Genomic DNA, 15,097 nt, shown 5'->3' with positions numbered 1-15,097 from the left:
GTATGTGAAAATTCAGGGAAAAGATGATGGATGGGTTTTGGATGGGTTGAGTTTGAAATGCCTAAGGCGTATTCAGGAGCAGACCCGATAGAGACTATCTTGGTTACATTTCCAAATTTTCTTAAGAGGACAATATCCTGGCTATTGTCAAAACCTTTATGTCTGTGCAATGATTGTCAATACTGCTATCTTCCTTCTGAGTGATGGCCAGATACTGAAACCTAGAAGCCTTTACTATCTAATCCCATGAAGAACAGGTTGTGAAAAACAATATATAAGAAGATATTCCTGAGTAACTTGTAACAAATCTACTTCCTTAAGATATCCAGGTCTTCACTTGCATCAAGCCAGGCCATGCTAGCGTTGGGTTGCTCTGGACTCTTAGTCACCCCTGTTCCTGAATTATGCTTTGGTGTTATGTCTCGGCTGTACAGAACATTATGGGCCCCATCCAGGTGAAGCCCGTTGCTGGTTCTGAGGTAGGGATGGTGTCAAGGACTTTCTCCAAAATAGCCAAAATACTACATAGTCAGGACTTCTTTGAAAAGATCCTTTTAGGATCTAAAGAGAAGAGAGGATGCGTTTCTCTTGGATATGTGGTTTGCTTTTATCTAATGGATAAAATGCTTTTACCTAATGTGGTGAATCCGACAACTGTCATATTGCTTCTTTGAACTGGCCGATGTGAATGTAGGGATAACTCAACTTGTAAAGCAATCCCTATGTGGATTATGTGGGCTATCTCTTAATTTATGGTTTTCCTACCTATATTTTCCCTTTGATATTTAAATCCTTCATCAAAATATGTCTTATGTCCTCCATGGAACACATGTAGGTGGCTGGGTATAATGGCTGGAGTGTAGCAGGGAGTTCTTACTTAGACATATGGATTTGGAAGTCACGGGAGTATAAATAAAAGTTGATACTATGGCTGTAGGTGAAATCAACATGGGATGGTAAAAGAAGCAAAAGGCAGAAACTGGGGGGCAAAACATAAGAAGTAAAAGAAAGAAGGGGAGACTCAAAGTAGACTAGGGAGAAAAACCCATGAAAGTGTGGGTCAGGAGGAAGGTATCATGCCATTATCACTAAAGATGAGGAAGAGGAATTAAAAGAGAGGGGAGAGATCCATAGTGTCAGCTCCCAGGGTATTCGAGAAAGATAAAGACTTGGCTCCCAAAGTGGATGTGAGAGTATGAGATTTGTTGGTGGCCTTAGCAAGTGAAAGGGGTAAGTTGAGGAAAGAACCCAAGTAGAGAGGAAAAGGTTGAAAATACAGATGTGGAAAAGGAAAATTAGCAAGAAAGAAACTAAAAGAAGTGGAAAGATATGAGATGCAAAGCAGAGGTAGAAGGTTTGGCCCTGGATAGGAAGAGGGAGACTTTTTCTATGAAACATGAAGGCAGAAGGGAGGGCAGACATGACAGAGGCTGGGCAGCTGCTCCCCAAACCATCTTCCTTCCTTCCTCATATGCAGCTGGACCAGATTCTCACTCTCCTTTACCAGTAAGTCCAGGCGTATGACTGAGTGCCAGCCATTGAACTGTGAGTGGAAATGGTGTGTGCTACTTATTAAAATTTTCATACACCACCCCCCCAGACTCTTTCCTCTGACTGAGGGAGGTGATGACCTCTAGGGAGACTTTGGAAACCACATGGAGGAGACAACAGCACCTCCCTGAGCCCCGGTGTCTGAAGGACTGTGATGAGCAGCACTCCCCATGCTCCTGACCCCTTTCTCCCCAACATGGAACCACCCTGGACTATTACTGTGGTCAGATAGAAAGTTCTCTTGTGGGAGTCACTACACCATTGCATGGTGTGGCATGTCACAAAGATTATATGCCTACGGTGTCCCAGAATAGGAAAGAATTTTAAAAAGGAGCTGAGGGAGGGCCTTTTCGAGGAATGGCAGAAACGGGAAGATTGTTCCAGGCGGGGTGAAGAGCAAATGCAGAGTCTGTTGTGGGGAGCCACTCTGTGTGTACTGGAATTGTCCGAAGTCCAGTGTGACTAGAGCACAGTGGGTGCGTGCAGGGGTGGGGGACGAGGGGAGCTCAGGGAGGTTGGCATGGCCCTCCCATCCTTGTCTCAAGGATTCAGCTAGAGCCTTCCAAATAGCCACTGTTTCATGTGACCTTCTGTCAGGCTTGCACTGGGGGAGGAGGTGGAGCCCAGGCGTTCTGGCTGTGACAAGCCCCCTCTGCAGGTGGACGGTGCCTAGGGCCATGAGCACCCCTAGATAGGCAGCTCTGGGCAGTGTGGCCTCAAGCTCGGGCTTCTGCTCTTGCTCGAGCCATCTGGAATGTAGAGCAAAGGGCTACTGATGCCCTGAGTTAAAGGTCAGGTGACGGGGGCGCCTGGGTGGCTCAGTTGCTGAGCACCTGCCTTCGGCTCAGGTCATGGTCCCAGGGTCCTGGGATCGAGTCCCATATCGGGGTCTCTGCTCCGCGGGAGGCCTGCTTCTCCCTCTCCCACTCCCCCTTGCTTGTGTTCCCTCTCTCACTGTGTCTCTCTCTGTCAAATAAATAAAATCTTTAAAAAAAAAAAAAAGGTCAGGTGACGGGTTTTATGTAGGTGTTTTGTCCACGGTCCACGTGGCATCTCCTAAATCTGAGGCGCCTCTCCTCCACATGCTTTGCTGGACATCTGCCTCGGCTGAGTGGACACTTCTGTCGTCTTTCCCCAGAGGCCCACCCCCCCACAAAAGCACACGTTGTCCGTCCCCTGCCACCTGACCTGCCAAGTCGGTGGCTCTCCCCCATGCAGTGCTGTAGGTCAGGACATTTTAGATACAACTCCACTAAGAGCTTAATGAGTGCCTTGGCAATTCTCATTGTCCATCTCTGAGCGCATCTGCTCACTGTTGCTGTGGTGATTCCTCTGTGTGGAACACGGGGCTTTGGTTGCTTTAATGATGCATTTTACACGAACGCAGCCCTAGCTGACAGCTCTAAATCCCCCTTGCTCTAATGGAAACGTAACCTGTAATGCAGCTACTAACTGGTAGGTTTTTAGTTTAACCTCCTGTGTTCTTCAGAAAGAAAAAGAATAAATTGTACCCTGTGGGAATATGAAGTTTAAGTCTGACTAAATTCAACTGATGCTAAATCATCCTTCTTGGGTGTGCTTCCCAGCACAGAGACTGCCACATAGTAGGGGCCCAGAACATGCCGAATTCTTCCTCCTCCTTGAAGACTGGAAAGGGGTCTAAGCCCTGGGCTGGATCTTGGAGGATCACGGGGTTTGTTAGAACCCACAGAATTTGAGAAAGGAAGTGCTGCATTCTCTTGTGTTGGAAGACATTGCTCACTGCGTGATTATCTCTTCATGCAGGTGTTAACCATGAGATCAGCTGGTGTCACCTTTGTTCTTGCAGGGGAGAGAATCACAGCTTTCTTTCTGTAGAGGTTGGAAAGGAAACTTTGCCTGTTTCCGAGGTTGCCTGTGGCCCGCTGAGCTCTGCTTGCTGCCTGCAGGCCCACCCAGTGGCCATTTCCCCCATCTTCCATGGGCTTCCGCATCCCCTGGGGCCTGAGTGAAATGGCAGATTCCAGGGAGCCACCCCCAGAGCTCTGATTTGGAATTTCGGTGGCAGGGTCCCAAGCTTTTCAAAATATGGGGCCCAAGCTTTGCAGTTGAAGGTGGCTCTCCCAGGTTCATGAGCTTGAGACTAAGAGCAGACAGCCTATGGTTGGAACCAAAAGTGTTGATGACAGACAGCGGTGTGCTGACAGACAGACATTGGCTGTGGGCACGGCACTCTGGGTGCCAAATGTGCTAAGCAATAGTCATTTCTTCAGCGGCTGCTAAGTGCCAATCCCCATGCTCCACGGTGCCAATATAGAAATGAGTAAGAAAGAGCTCTTGCCCCATGAACTTCCTAGGCCCGTGTGTTTGGGCAAGTGCACATACACAGACCTACTACAAAATATGAAGACTGATGATGCCCTGATGTAGCATGGTCCCAGTTGGAGAGTCACGGAATAAAAATATTTATTGCCATTTATTGAGCACTTACTAGGGGCTGGGCTTTGTCTTATGTAAATTAAGTCAATTCATCCCAACAACCATACAAGGCAGGTAAGGAAAGAGGTCTAGGCTGTTAAAGTAGTTTGCACAAGGCTGCGCAGTTAATAAATAGCAGAGCCAGATGGTAGTGGCCAAAGTCCGTGTTCTGAAGAGCTATATGATAAAGTCTGGAGAGAAGAGGCTTGTTATTTGCTGAGCACCTACTGTGTGTGGGCTCACTAAATTGAATATTCATGCCATTTCTGAGGGCAGCCAGAGCTCTATGAGGAGGAACACTGCAAGCACACATAGCAAGGCACGCTTGTCCAGATGCTACCTTACATCTCGTAGTCAGAGCCTGAATGGATGCAGGTTGCTGGGATGTTGGTTCCCTTAGCCTTGCTGGTGGCTGGGCAGGGTCTTGTCACTTCCAGCGACGGCCCCCAGTCAGTTTACCCCAATGTGCTCACAACCGGGGGTGCAGACTGCCTTGGTTTTTATTTCCTTGCCCCCTAAAGTAATTGATGCTACGTAGATGGTAGTTCTTTCAGCCTGAGGTGATTGGGGATTACAATTTGCATTTCCATCCTCTGACCACTTCGGATGCCAGCTAACTGCCTCCCTGCCCCCTGTCTTTGGATCAACTCAGGCAGTTTGGTAGGTGGGTGTTGGGAGAAAGCGCCCATATGCTGGAACAGGAGTGAGAGCCCTTTAGTCCCTCACGGTTCATTTGACGTCCCACTCACTCACTTTGCACACATTTTGTCTGTTGGGGTTTCGGTTGAAGACACCCTTCTTCACTTCCTCTCCTAAAAACGGTCACATCTTTTGTTCCAAGAAGCATGGCTGCTCCAGCGTTAGTCACGTGTCATGGGTGGTCCCTGGCACCTCGACTTGAAGGTGGGTTGCCATCTTCGGTGACGTCAGCGACAGGTCCTTAATCAACATGCAGTGTCTATGTGCTTCTTTAGAAGCTACTATTTGGGGCCAATTATATTTAAAAAACCACTTTCTTTTACTTGGTTCATCAAAAACAGGAAGCCAAAGGTATGAATACTCTTCCTGTGAATCAACAGAGAAACCTTCCTCATCCGCACTCATGAACCTACAGCCTGGGGCTGCTAGATTTGCTCCTGGGAGAACGGAAGGTTGCAAGCGGGACCCTGGGGTATAAAGCAGGCAGGAATGGGAGGTGGGACAGCTGTGCCCATTGACCTGACAAGCTAAGCCTGGAAGGCATTAAAGAGAGAGTCACACACCGTGAGCTGGAGTGGCAGGGGGCGGAAGCAGGGCAGGGACGGGCAGCTTCATTCCAGGGCTGTTATAAATAAGGTGACAGGCGAGTGCTGACTAGCAGCTGATGTACTTTAGTAGCAGTCAAACTGGAATGACAGTCCTGGGCCTTCTGGGAGCTAGTGAGGGGGGTGGAGGTGTGGTGGATGTTAGAAGACAGGGCTCATGTCAACACCTTATGCTGGACCACACACACACACACACACACACACACACACACAACTGTCGCTCAGACTCCTCCATCCCCACTGATTCAGTCCAGCCCTGAGTCACAGGTCACTAATTTGTCATTAGCGATACAGATTTCAATATTAACCAGTGAGTCACAAGTATCAAGGACTAGGAACTGATATGGCTTCAAGTCATCCCATGATGTCACTGGGGTTGAAAGAGTCCTTTCTTGGCTGTTAAGGTGGTTGCTTGCCGGAGAGGAGCCATTTGGCACCCTCCTGTCCAGACAGGCTGGTTGGTGTGCCTTCGGTAGTGTCCGCCTGCTTGCTTCTTCCCAGGGAAGAGGTAGGCTGAGTGAGATCATGCGCAGACAATGTTTGAAGATCTGGAAACAAAGGGCTCTCTATATGCAGGAGCTATTCTGCTGCTACCCCCTGTCCAAAATAAATAGCCTCTTCTGCAGCTGTGGATGGGTGCTGAGAAAGCCTCAGAGCATCTGTGCCCAGACTTGTCTAATCGCTCTCCCCTCCGCCAGCTTCCACCTGGAACCTGTGCTCAGACCAGGCTCAGAGCTTCCGCATGAGCTTCTCTTTTGTCCCTGTTTATCTGCTGGACTTAATTTCTGCAAAACCAAGGCTTAGGTAGCAGTTCCCCTCAGCATCACCAGCTCTGATGCTCTGAGTCCGCTGTCTGGGGGACAGGGTTGGGCAGGAGGGCCAGTCCTCTGCTGCTGCCATTTGGGTCCATGGGCCCTGTCCATCTCTTCATTCTTTTGTCCAGATTGTCCTGAGTGCCTCTTACATGCCACGCACTGTGGGAAGAGCTGAGGATACAGAGATGGAAGTATGCGATCTGTGGCCAGGAGTTGCTTCAAGGCCAGTTGGGGAAAATGGCAATAATCTAATCAGTCTGTGCAACAGAACAGGTGAGCAAATAGTAAATGTGATTAGGAGTGGGATGTCATACCCTAGGAGACACGTAGGTAGGTAGCTTGTTACATTTGTTGCCGGATCTCATGATTACACTGAATCTAAATCTCCCTTTCTGTAACCTTGAGCCATTTATCCAGGTTCCTACTTCTGGAGCCACATAGAACAAATTGTACTCATCCTCCGTAATGCTGGACCCCTGGATATGTAAGCTTCTCTTCCAAGGCTAATGGTCTCATGCCATTGGGTCTGGACTTGTCCCCTGTTTTAATTGCTCTCTTCTGGATATATTCTAGTTTCTTTCTCTCTTTTTTTTTTTTTTTTTGAAGAATTTTATTTCTTTATTTGACAGAGAAAGAGTGAGAGAGCACAAGCAGGGGGAGGGGCAGAGGGAGCCTGACGCTGGGCTCAATTCCAGGACCCTGGGATCATGACCTGAGCTGAAGGCAGATGTTTAACTGACTGAACCACCCAGGCGCTCCTATATTCTAGTTTCTTAATGTCTTTATTGAAGTTGGAGAGTGAAAACCTAATACAATATTCTGGGTTTAGCTGGACAGAAAGACAAATGAGGAATAATGGATATAATAAAATGAAAAAGAGCCTGGCAGTGTGTGTGTGTTTGTGTGTTTGTGTGTGTGTGTGTGTGTTTAATGCGTAGAGAAAAAGAATATATTTTTATTTTTTATTTTACAGAATGGAAAATCAGTTCAAAGACTTCTCAGTATACCATAATTGATTTTGACTGTCTTAGATGATAACTTATAGTTCCATTCTCTGGTGTGTTTATGCTAAAGTCCAATTAAGAGAGTATGATGAAGATATTTGACCTACTTCTCTGGGCTGGTCCTATGGTGATCAGCCCTTCAAGTCCATCTTGTCCTTTATTTGACCTTCACCCTCAGCCGTGGCCTCAGTACCCTGGATGACCCTCCATTTCTAAGTAACTTTCTAATCTAGTCTTACACATGGCTTTCTCTCCATGTCAAAGGAAGCTGCAACCAAATCCTGCTCTCATGGGGACAACCCTGGAGAAGGCTGGCACAAACAGCTCCGGGGTGATCATTTGGCTTACGGTCTTTATGAATAGTGCACAACCTGAAGGGTGCAAGCCTGTGTGACCATGTGTTGCACCTGCACATGGATGCCCTGTGATGTCTGCCTCTAAAGCACAACCCGAGAATCCTGGTTCTCATCTGTCCTGGGAGAGCCTCTCAGTGTGTCAGAATTTACCTGTCATGGGTATAGTAGATGAGTATCTGGCATCTAGTCCAACTATGTATCTCCCAGAATCCCTTGAAGTTAGGGTTATGGAAGCAAAGCAGAGTTTCCCAATTAGATGCACCCATGCAAGATATGAAAAGGGGAAATTTGACAAAAGGTCAGATTTCTGCAGCTTTGGCTACTGTTTCTGGCCACCCGGGTCTTAGAGATGCCCTGTTTTTCTATAGCAAAATTCTATCCTGTAGTCACCCGCAGCCTGTGAGTAGAAAGGCAATTGTAGCAGCATGCTGATAGTTTCCAGACCCCACAGCTCTGTTCTGGAACTCAGCTGTTCCTGTGGCAGCCTGCCAACTCTCCACCTTCTGTTTGGGGTGGAGAGGGCAGCTCCTCTTGGGGGCCAGGTTGGCTGTGTAGTCCAGGGAGTCATTCCTGGAGGTCCAACCTGCAGCCTGTCCCTCCAGCCCTTCCACCGATGTAAGCACAGAATTCCCTGTATTAACCCCCTTCTCTTTAAAATAGCTAGAGTACTTTCTGTTTCCTAAAACCGAGCCTTGACGGTACATTTATCAAAGGCAGTGTCTGAACGGTAATTTCAACTCTTTTAGCTTCATGAAAAAGTGTCTTGTAAGGTTGCTCTCTTTAGAGCCTTAAACTAGAACTTGAGTTTTCTTCCTGTGTCTGTTGTGCCCATGACCTTGAACAATCACTCAGCTCTCAAGTCCTTTTCCTTATCTATCAAATTAGGCAAATAATACCTGCTTTGCATGTGTGAGCCTAAGTGGGGAGAATGAATGTGAAAATGGGGTTCCAGCAATGAAGTGACTGCTGGATTTTCTCCTCAGTCATTATAAGATACCCCCTGAGAAGCCCAATCTCTCCCTCTCACAATCTAGTTTTCAATTAGAAAATGTCTCTTCATCAAAAAGTGAGAAATAGTATCAAATGTCCTGTCACACCTTATATTCAGATTCCCTATTGCTATTTTCAAACCAGATGCCCCGAGATCCTGGAGAAAGAGTTGACATGTATGCAATAATTTCTAAATGAATAAGTGGAAAGTTGGTGAAATCAGGGACCTCTCAATGTCAGACAGCTATCAAGATGGACAACAGTATTATCTAGCACGTGAACTCAGTGGTTTATGAAAAGAAGTCCTATGGAAAAAGAAGACGGTTTATAAAGTCAAATAATACCTTGTCAACAGCCTACCATTGGTCCCCTTTCTACTGTCTGTGGAAGATCTGCCTCGTGCAAGGCTTTCTGCTAGGCATCCGCCCTTATGCTAGATGTTAAAATAAGTACATTAAGGAAAATTTTACTGTATGTAAATTATATATCAGTTCACCCTACCAAATACAAAGAGAGAAGCAGAAATAAACAGCAGTTACTTACTTTCCATGCCTAGCAAAGCCTGTTTATGGTGTATAACAGAGCCCTACACAGCATGCTGTAATTCACTCCCCTGTGCAGATGATTGCTCCTTGCCATACCTGTGCCTGCCCTCATCTGCTGTTGCTTCTTGTGGGAATCCCACCCCCTCTCTGCCTACCTGAGCCTCAGCATCTTTAGGAACCTGCTCAAAGGCCACCTACTCTGAGAAGGCTTGCTTGATTTTCAAAGTCTAAATGCATCCCTCTCTATTGTCCTATTCACTCACATATGTTACCTCTAGTAGGCATCATTTTTCTGTCTGTTATGAATTTTGGTGTTATTTTGTTATTTTTTAGTTAATCAGATATACAAGCATCAAATATTTATGTATTTTAGTTAACGGTTTTAGTTAATGGAAGCTGGTGCAGCATGGCGTTGGTAGGGAATAGAGTTTGCTGAATTCAATCCTGAGTGGATCCGACATACATTTCACTGTATTGAGTACTCGAAAGAAGATAACCATGGAATGGATACTGGTGGGGCCTCAGTGAGAACCAGTACTCTCTGTCTCCATCTTTCTGATTATTTCTTGTCCTTTTCCTAGCTTCCACCTACCTATCCTTGCCACACGAACAAGTGTACACCAGTATTATCCAAAGCAGACCATATGCTGTAGCAGGCAAAGGATATTAAGACCACAGGAAATCATGTCACCTTTTTGGCTTTAAGTTTAATTTTTTACAGTGCCAGGTACATGAAATGTCAGGGAGGAAAAAGTATAAAATTTATTTAAATCCCAATTAGATTGAATAAGTGAAGTGCAAAGGTGTATTCTATAAGCAGTTGCACTGTGGACATTATTGAATTACTATTTTCGGGGATGTATATGTCCCCTCAAATTCAAGAAGAGGGTGAGAAGAACAACAAGAAGACAAGAAAAAGAGATATTTAAGAAAGTGTAGAAGGGGGACGCCTGGGTGGATCAGTCGGTTGAGCATCTGCCTTAGGCTTGGGTCATGATCTCAGGGTCCTGGGATCGACACTGCGTCGGGCTCCCTGCTCAGCGGGGAGTCTGCTTCTCCTTCTTATCTTCCCCCTGCTCATGCTTGTGCTCTCTCTCTCTGGAATAAATAGATAAAATATTTTTAAAGAAAAAGTGTAGAAGGTTTGCAAACACTTGCCTGAAGAAGTGAAATCTGAAAAGTCATTTGAAAAAAATTAGTGCTGTTAGTGAAAATGCCACACATAACATTTATATAGAGTTGCAAAGCATCTACTTTTTTACATTTAGTATCTCATTAGACCTTCACAGTAACTCTGTGTGGCAGATAGGGCACATGTTTGCATATGAAGAAAGGGATTTAGTCCAATGATGTGCCTCTTTGACCTTTTTATACATACCAAATTTCATTATAAGTGAGTTAGAGAAATATTCCTATCTGAAAAATTTTAGCTGCCATTTTGTTTTAAGGTATCAGACTACACCACTAATGAGCTTAATTCCCTTTAGTAGCTTACTAGTTAGGATCAGAGTCAGCTAATGTTATCCTGGAGCAGACAGAAAAACAAGATATTTTTCTTTGAAATGAGGGCTTTGCTCATATGGGTTACGAGGTTGTCCTGGTCTTGTTTATGAAGATCAAAGTCTGTACAAGGTGAAAGATGCTAAACATTTGATTCCAGGCATCTGTCTTTGTCTCTTTCTTGTAGTATAAATCCACATGAAATAAACATAGAGCTGAAAGAACATGGGGTGCAGATCTGACATGCTCTGGATTGGTCATAGGTGAGTGAGGATGAAGTCCTGTCTACTTTCAGCTATCTGTCCAGTTGATGTGATGCCAACTAGAAATCAGCCAGAACATGCGATCTGAGGAAAGAAATTAGAAGACAACTCTCTTGTTTTAAACAGAGACATGAAAAATGGTATTTAAAAGATAGCAGTTTTCAAGTTAGATATTCACTTACTTAACTAAGATGTATGACTGCTGTACACTGGGGACACAGGGATAGAGACGGCATGGTTTTCATCCTTGTGCAGCTCACAAGCTAATGGGGGAGATGAACATGCAAGCAAAAATAATTCAATAAGAATGTCTATAAGAGTGTGGGGTGGGGGCAACAACATATTTGAGGAGATGGGGAAGGTTTCCTGGAGGAGGTGATAACTGGAGAGTAAAGAAGCTAATTTCAGTCAGTGGAAAGAGGGAAAATTATTCCAGGCAGAGGAAAGCAAAAGCACAGGGACGTGACAGGTAGGGATGATTTGCCGAAATGGGCAGTGATTCATAAAACATGCAAAAATCCAGATTAAGATGGAAGAGATTACACATGAAAATAAAGAGAATTTCTAGAAGATATTTTCATACTCAAAAGGTTACCATTCTGGAGAACACAGCTCTAGAGCAATGTCTCTCAAACTTTAATGTGCCTAGAATTTGAAAAGGGATCTCACTAAAATACGGATTCCGATTAAGTAGATTTGAGGTGGGGCCTGAGGTTCTGTATTTCTTTTCTTTTTTTTTTAAGATTTTATTTATTTGTCAGAGAGAGTGAGCACAAGCAGGGGGCAGAGGGAGAAGCAGGCTCCCCACTGAGCAAGGAGCCCGATGTGGGACTCGATTCCAGGACCCTGGGATCATGACCTGAGCCAAAGGCAGATGCTTAACCGACTGAGCCACCTACGCATCCCAAGGTTCTATATTTCTTTCTTTTTTTTTTTTTTTTTAAGATTTTATTTATTTATTTGACAGAGAGAGAATGAGAGAGAGAGCACATGAGAGTGGGGAGGGTCAGAGGGAGAAGCAGGCTCCCTGCTGAGCAGGGAGCCCGATGCGGGACTCGATCCAGGGACTCCAGGATCATGACCTGAGCCGAAGGCAGTCGTTTAACCAACTGAGCCACCCAGGCGCCCAAGGTTCTATATTTCTAACGTGCTTCCAGGTGAATGCTGATGCTGCTCGTCTGTAGACCACTCTGGGGGATATGAACAACAAGTGGGAGAAGGGCAATAAAGGTGATAAGCCTAGCACTCGGTTGAGGCTTGGAGTGTGTGTGTGCCTGCATGTCTGTGTCTACCGTGGGCTAGATTGGATGCTGTTCATCAGTGGGCAGCAACCAATGCTTTTAAACAGAGTGATGACAAGATCTGATCTGTGTCTAGTGATAAAGTAAAGAACGGCTAGGAGTGGGTAGGACAGGGCACAAGGACAGGAGGCCGGGCAATAATCTAGGGACAATTTTGGGGAACCTGAACATTCCCAGTAACAGCAGCAATAGAGAGGATGGGGTGGATTCAAGAGATACTCAGGAGTTAGGACAGACAGGGCATGATGATGGACTGTGTTGAGGGTGTGAGGCAGAGGCAGAAGGAGGAAAGAATGACTCTTAAGAATCAGTTATGGAAGAGTGGGATTTGGTGCTGTCATCATGGGGTACATAATGCAGAAAGAGGACATGGTCAGGTTTGGGATGAAAAGGAGTGCATCAATCATCCAAGCAAAGCTGCTCAGAAGGCAGTTATGATTCAGAACCAAGGCTGAGGAGAGCAGGAAAATGTCCTGAGATGTGAAGCGGAGAAATGAATGAAGGATTCAATAATGAATGGCCCAAGGGGTAGGAGGAGAACATCAGGCAGTATTGCAGCAAGTAGAAGCCAAGTGCTTCCAGAAATAGGTCACAGCAACATCAAACACTACAGAATGCTCGCAGAGGGATGAGGTCCATTGAGCATTTAAGTGTTCAAGAGGACTTAGTGAAGGTAGTTCCAGAAGCATTATGGCTGCAGGGCCATATATTAATAATGTAAGGAGAGTGTGGTAGGCAGAATAACGGTCTCCCAAAGCTGTCCCTGCCTGAATCCTTGGCACCAGGGAATGTGCTATCGGACATGGTGAAGAGACTGTGCCGTTGTGACTAAAGTATGGACCTTGAGTTGGGGAGATGATCCAGATGGGCCCAATCTAATCACATGAGTTCTGATAAGTAAAAGAGGAGGCCGGATTATGGCTCAGAAAGATATGGTGTGGGCGCCTGGGTGGCTCAGTTGGTTAAGCGACTGCCTTCGGCTCAGGTCATGATCCTGGAGTCCCGGGATCGAGTCCCACGTCGGGCTCCCTGCTCAGCAGGGAGTGTGCCTCTCTGTCTGACCCTCCCCCGTCTCATGCTCTCTATCTCATTCTCTCTCTCATATAAATAAATAAAATCTTTAAGAAAAAAAAAAAAGAAAGATATGGCATGACCACTCAATCCACTATTGCTGGCTCTGAAGATGGAGGAATGGGGCCATGAGTCAAGGAATAGGATGACTTCTAGAAGCTGGACACCTTTCTCAGTTTACAGCCATGAAGAAAATGGGGACCTCGGTCCTACAACTGACCTGAATGAGTAGGAAATGGATTCTCGTCCAGAGCCCCCAGAAGGGAATGAAGCCCACTGACACCTTGACTTTTGTCTGCTGAGACCTGTACCAGATTTCTGACCTAGAAAACCGTCTGCATTTTGACACCTTGTGATTTTCGCTGTTCACTGGATGAGGCTGATCGATAAGTAAGATCACTGTGTTTACTGTAGGGATCATAATACATCTCTCCTTCTTTTTGAACTTTCTTAATGTATAAATAGACTTTATTTTTCAGAGTAGTTTTCGGTCCTACAGCCAAATTGAGTACAAGGTACAGAGATTTCCCCTATATCTCCTCCCCCACTATCAACATCCCGTGCCAGAGTAGCTCATTGGCTACAATCGTTGACCCTATCTTGGTATCTCATTATCACCAAAGTCTATTGTTTATGTTGGTCTAATATGTTACTCTTGGTCTAATATGTTTTTTAACCTGAAAATAGAGAGATCCCCACAGCAGCCTTTTGGTACATTGATTTCCCTGCTGTGGTCACTCCGTAGCCCAGCAGCCCACACCGTGACTTGCTAGGAATGTGCATGTGCTGTCAAAGACAACTTCCGTCTTTCCTGCTCCGTCCCCTTCCATGGCTCCCGCTCAGCAGTCTGGCTATTACAATAAGTGCTTAATGTGTGCTCTCGCATTGTTGTGGTATCATTTAGACGATTGCATGCTGGGCCGACACAAGTCAGAGGCGGCGAACGCATTAAGGGCTCATCGTTATCAGCTTGCTGGGGATTCGGGCGATGCAATGGTGGTAAAACCTCAGACGCTCCACTGAGACACAATCCTATTTGTACCCTTTCCTCATCCTGTCTCGTTTCCTCATGTTCTGTCCCTTACAAATGCTGTCTCGCCATGTCGACTGAAGCCAGTGTGTAGCCTGGCTGCTTTTCCAGTCTTGTCACCCCCCCCCGGGGAACATAGAAGCATCAACTGGCAAAGACATGGTTATTGCCTTTCAAATGAGAAAGGGTTTGGGGCACTGTCGTCATGGCCATAGGCATTTTTAACCATCTTTTTAAAATAATTTATACATTTCAATGTGATTTTAAATTTCTGCGTATATTTCAGTTGTTCCAATTATATGCCTTTGGTTTTGAAAGAAAGTTGCTAGAAGCAAGGTCTACATGTATTTAAGATAGATTAAGTATGCCTGAAACGGAGCATCTAACACCACACCATCAATTTCTTACTAACACTGGTAAAGGTCTATCAATCTAAGGCAACTGTTCTGTTATTTTTTCTGTATCCATCCACATTTGTCTTTCCCATCTGTCTTATGGGATTGTTATTACTAAGCATTTCTCTATGGTTATCATTCAGTTCAATTACTAGACGCACCACAGAGTGCTGGGTGCTGGGATGATACTAACTATAGCAGTGATACTTCTATTAAGGAGCGTTAGGCCAGTTCTCTCTACAGGTGCTCTAGGGGGTGGAGCAGGGAGGTACCCATAGACACCTGTATGGTTGTATGGGGCACACACATGCGTGCCTCCCCCGCAGAATGGCACAGAAGCTCGGCCTATAGCCTTAGTCCCAGAAGAATCCCCTTTATCTGAAAGGGGTACAATTCTGAGAAAAAGGGTGGAGGAGAAAGTCACATTCTGTGAGCTGCTTACCCATCAAGTTACTCTGTGTTGGTGTGTATCCTTTTTATTTTAGCTGTCCTGGGTCTCCTTATCCTGGGCAGTG

The 15,097-nt window shown here is 45.7% G+C and overlaps 1 long non-coding RNA gene across 5 annotated transcripts in view; it reads left to right on the top strand.

Annotated features, from left to right (window-relative positions):
• The first annotated feature begins 3,917 nt into the window (after window positions 1–3,917).
• Window positions 3,918–15,097, top strand: part of LOC145720627 (uncharacterized) — a 177,213-nt gene continuing 166,033 nt past the window's right edge. For all 5 annotated transcript variants that reach the window (XR_014143737.1, XR_014143735.1, XR_014143733.1 and 2 more), the window contains exons 1-2: window positions 3,918–6,400; window positions 10,710–10,785. This is a non-coding gene — a long non-coding RNA (uncharacterized LOC145720627). The remainder of the gene's footprint in view (window positions 6,401–10,709; window positions 10,786–15,097) is intronic.

This window comes from Leptonychotes weddellii, chromosome 3, assembly GCF_054177405.1.
Source record: "Leptonychotes weddellii isolate Sample4059 chromosome 3, ASM5417740v2, whole genome shotgun sequence".
In the NCBI taxonomy this organism is placed as follows: Eukaryota; Metazoa; Chordata; class Mammalia; order Carnivora; family Phocidae; genus Leptonychotes; species Leptonychotes weddellii.
Note: the sequence above shows the minus strand (reverse complement) of the source record. Positions and strands in the feature narration are given on the sequence as shown.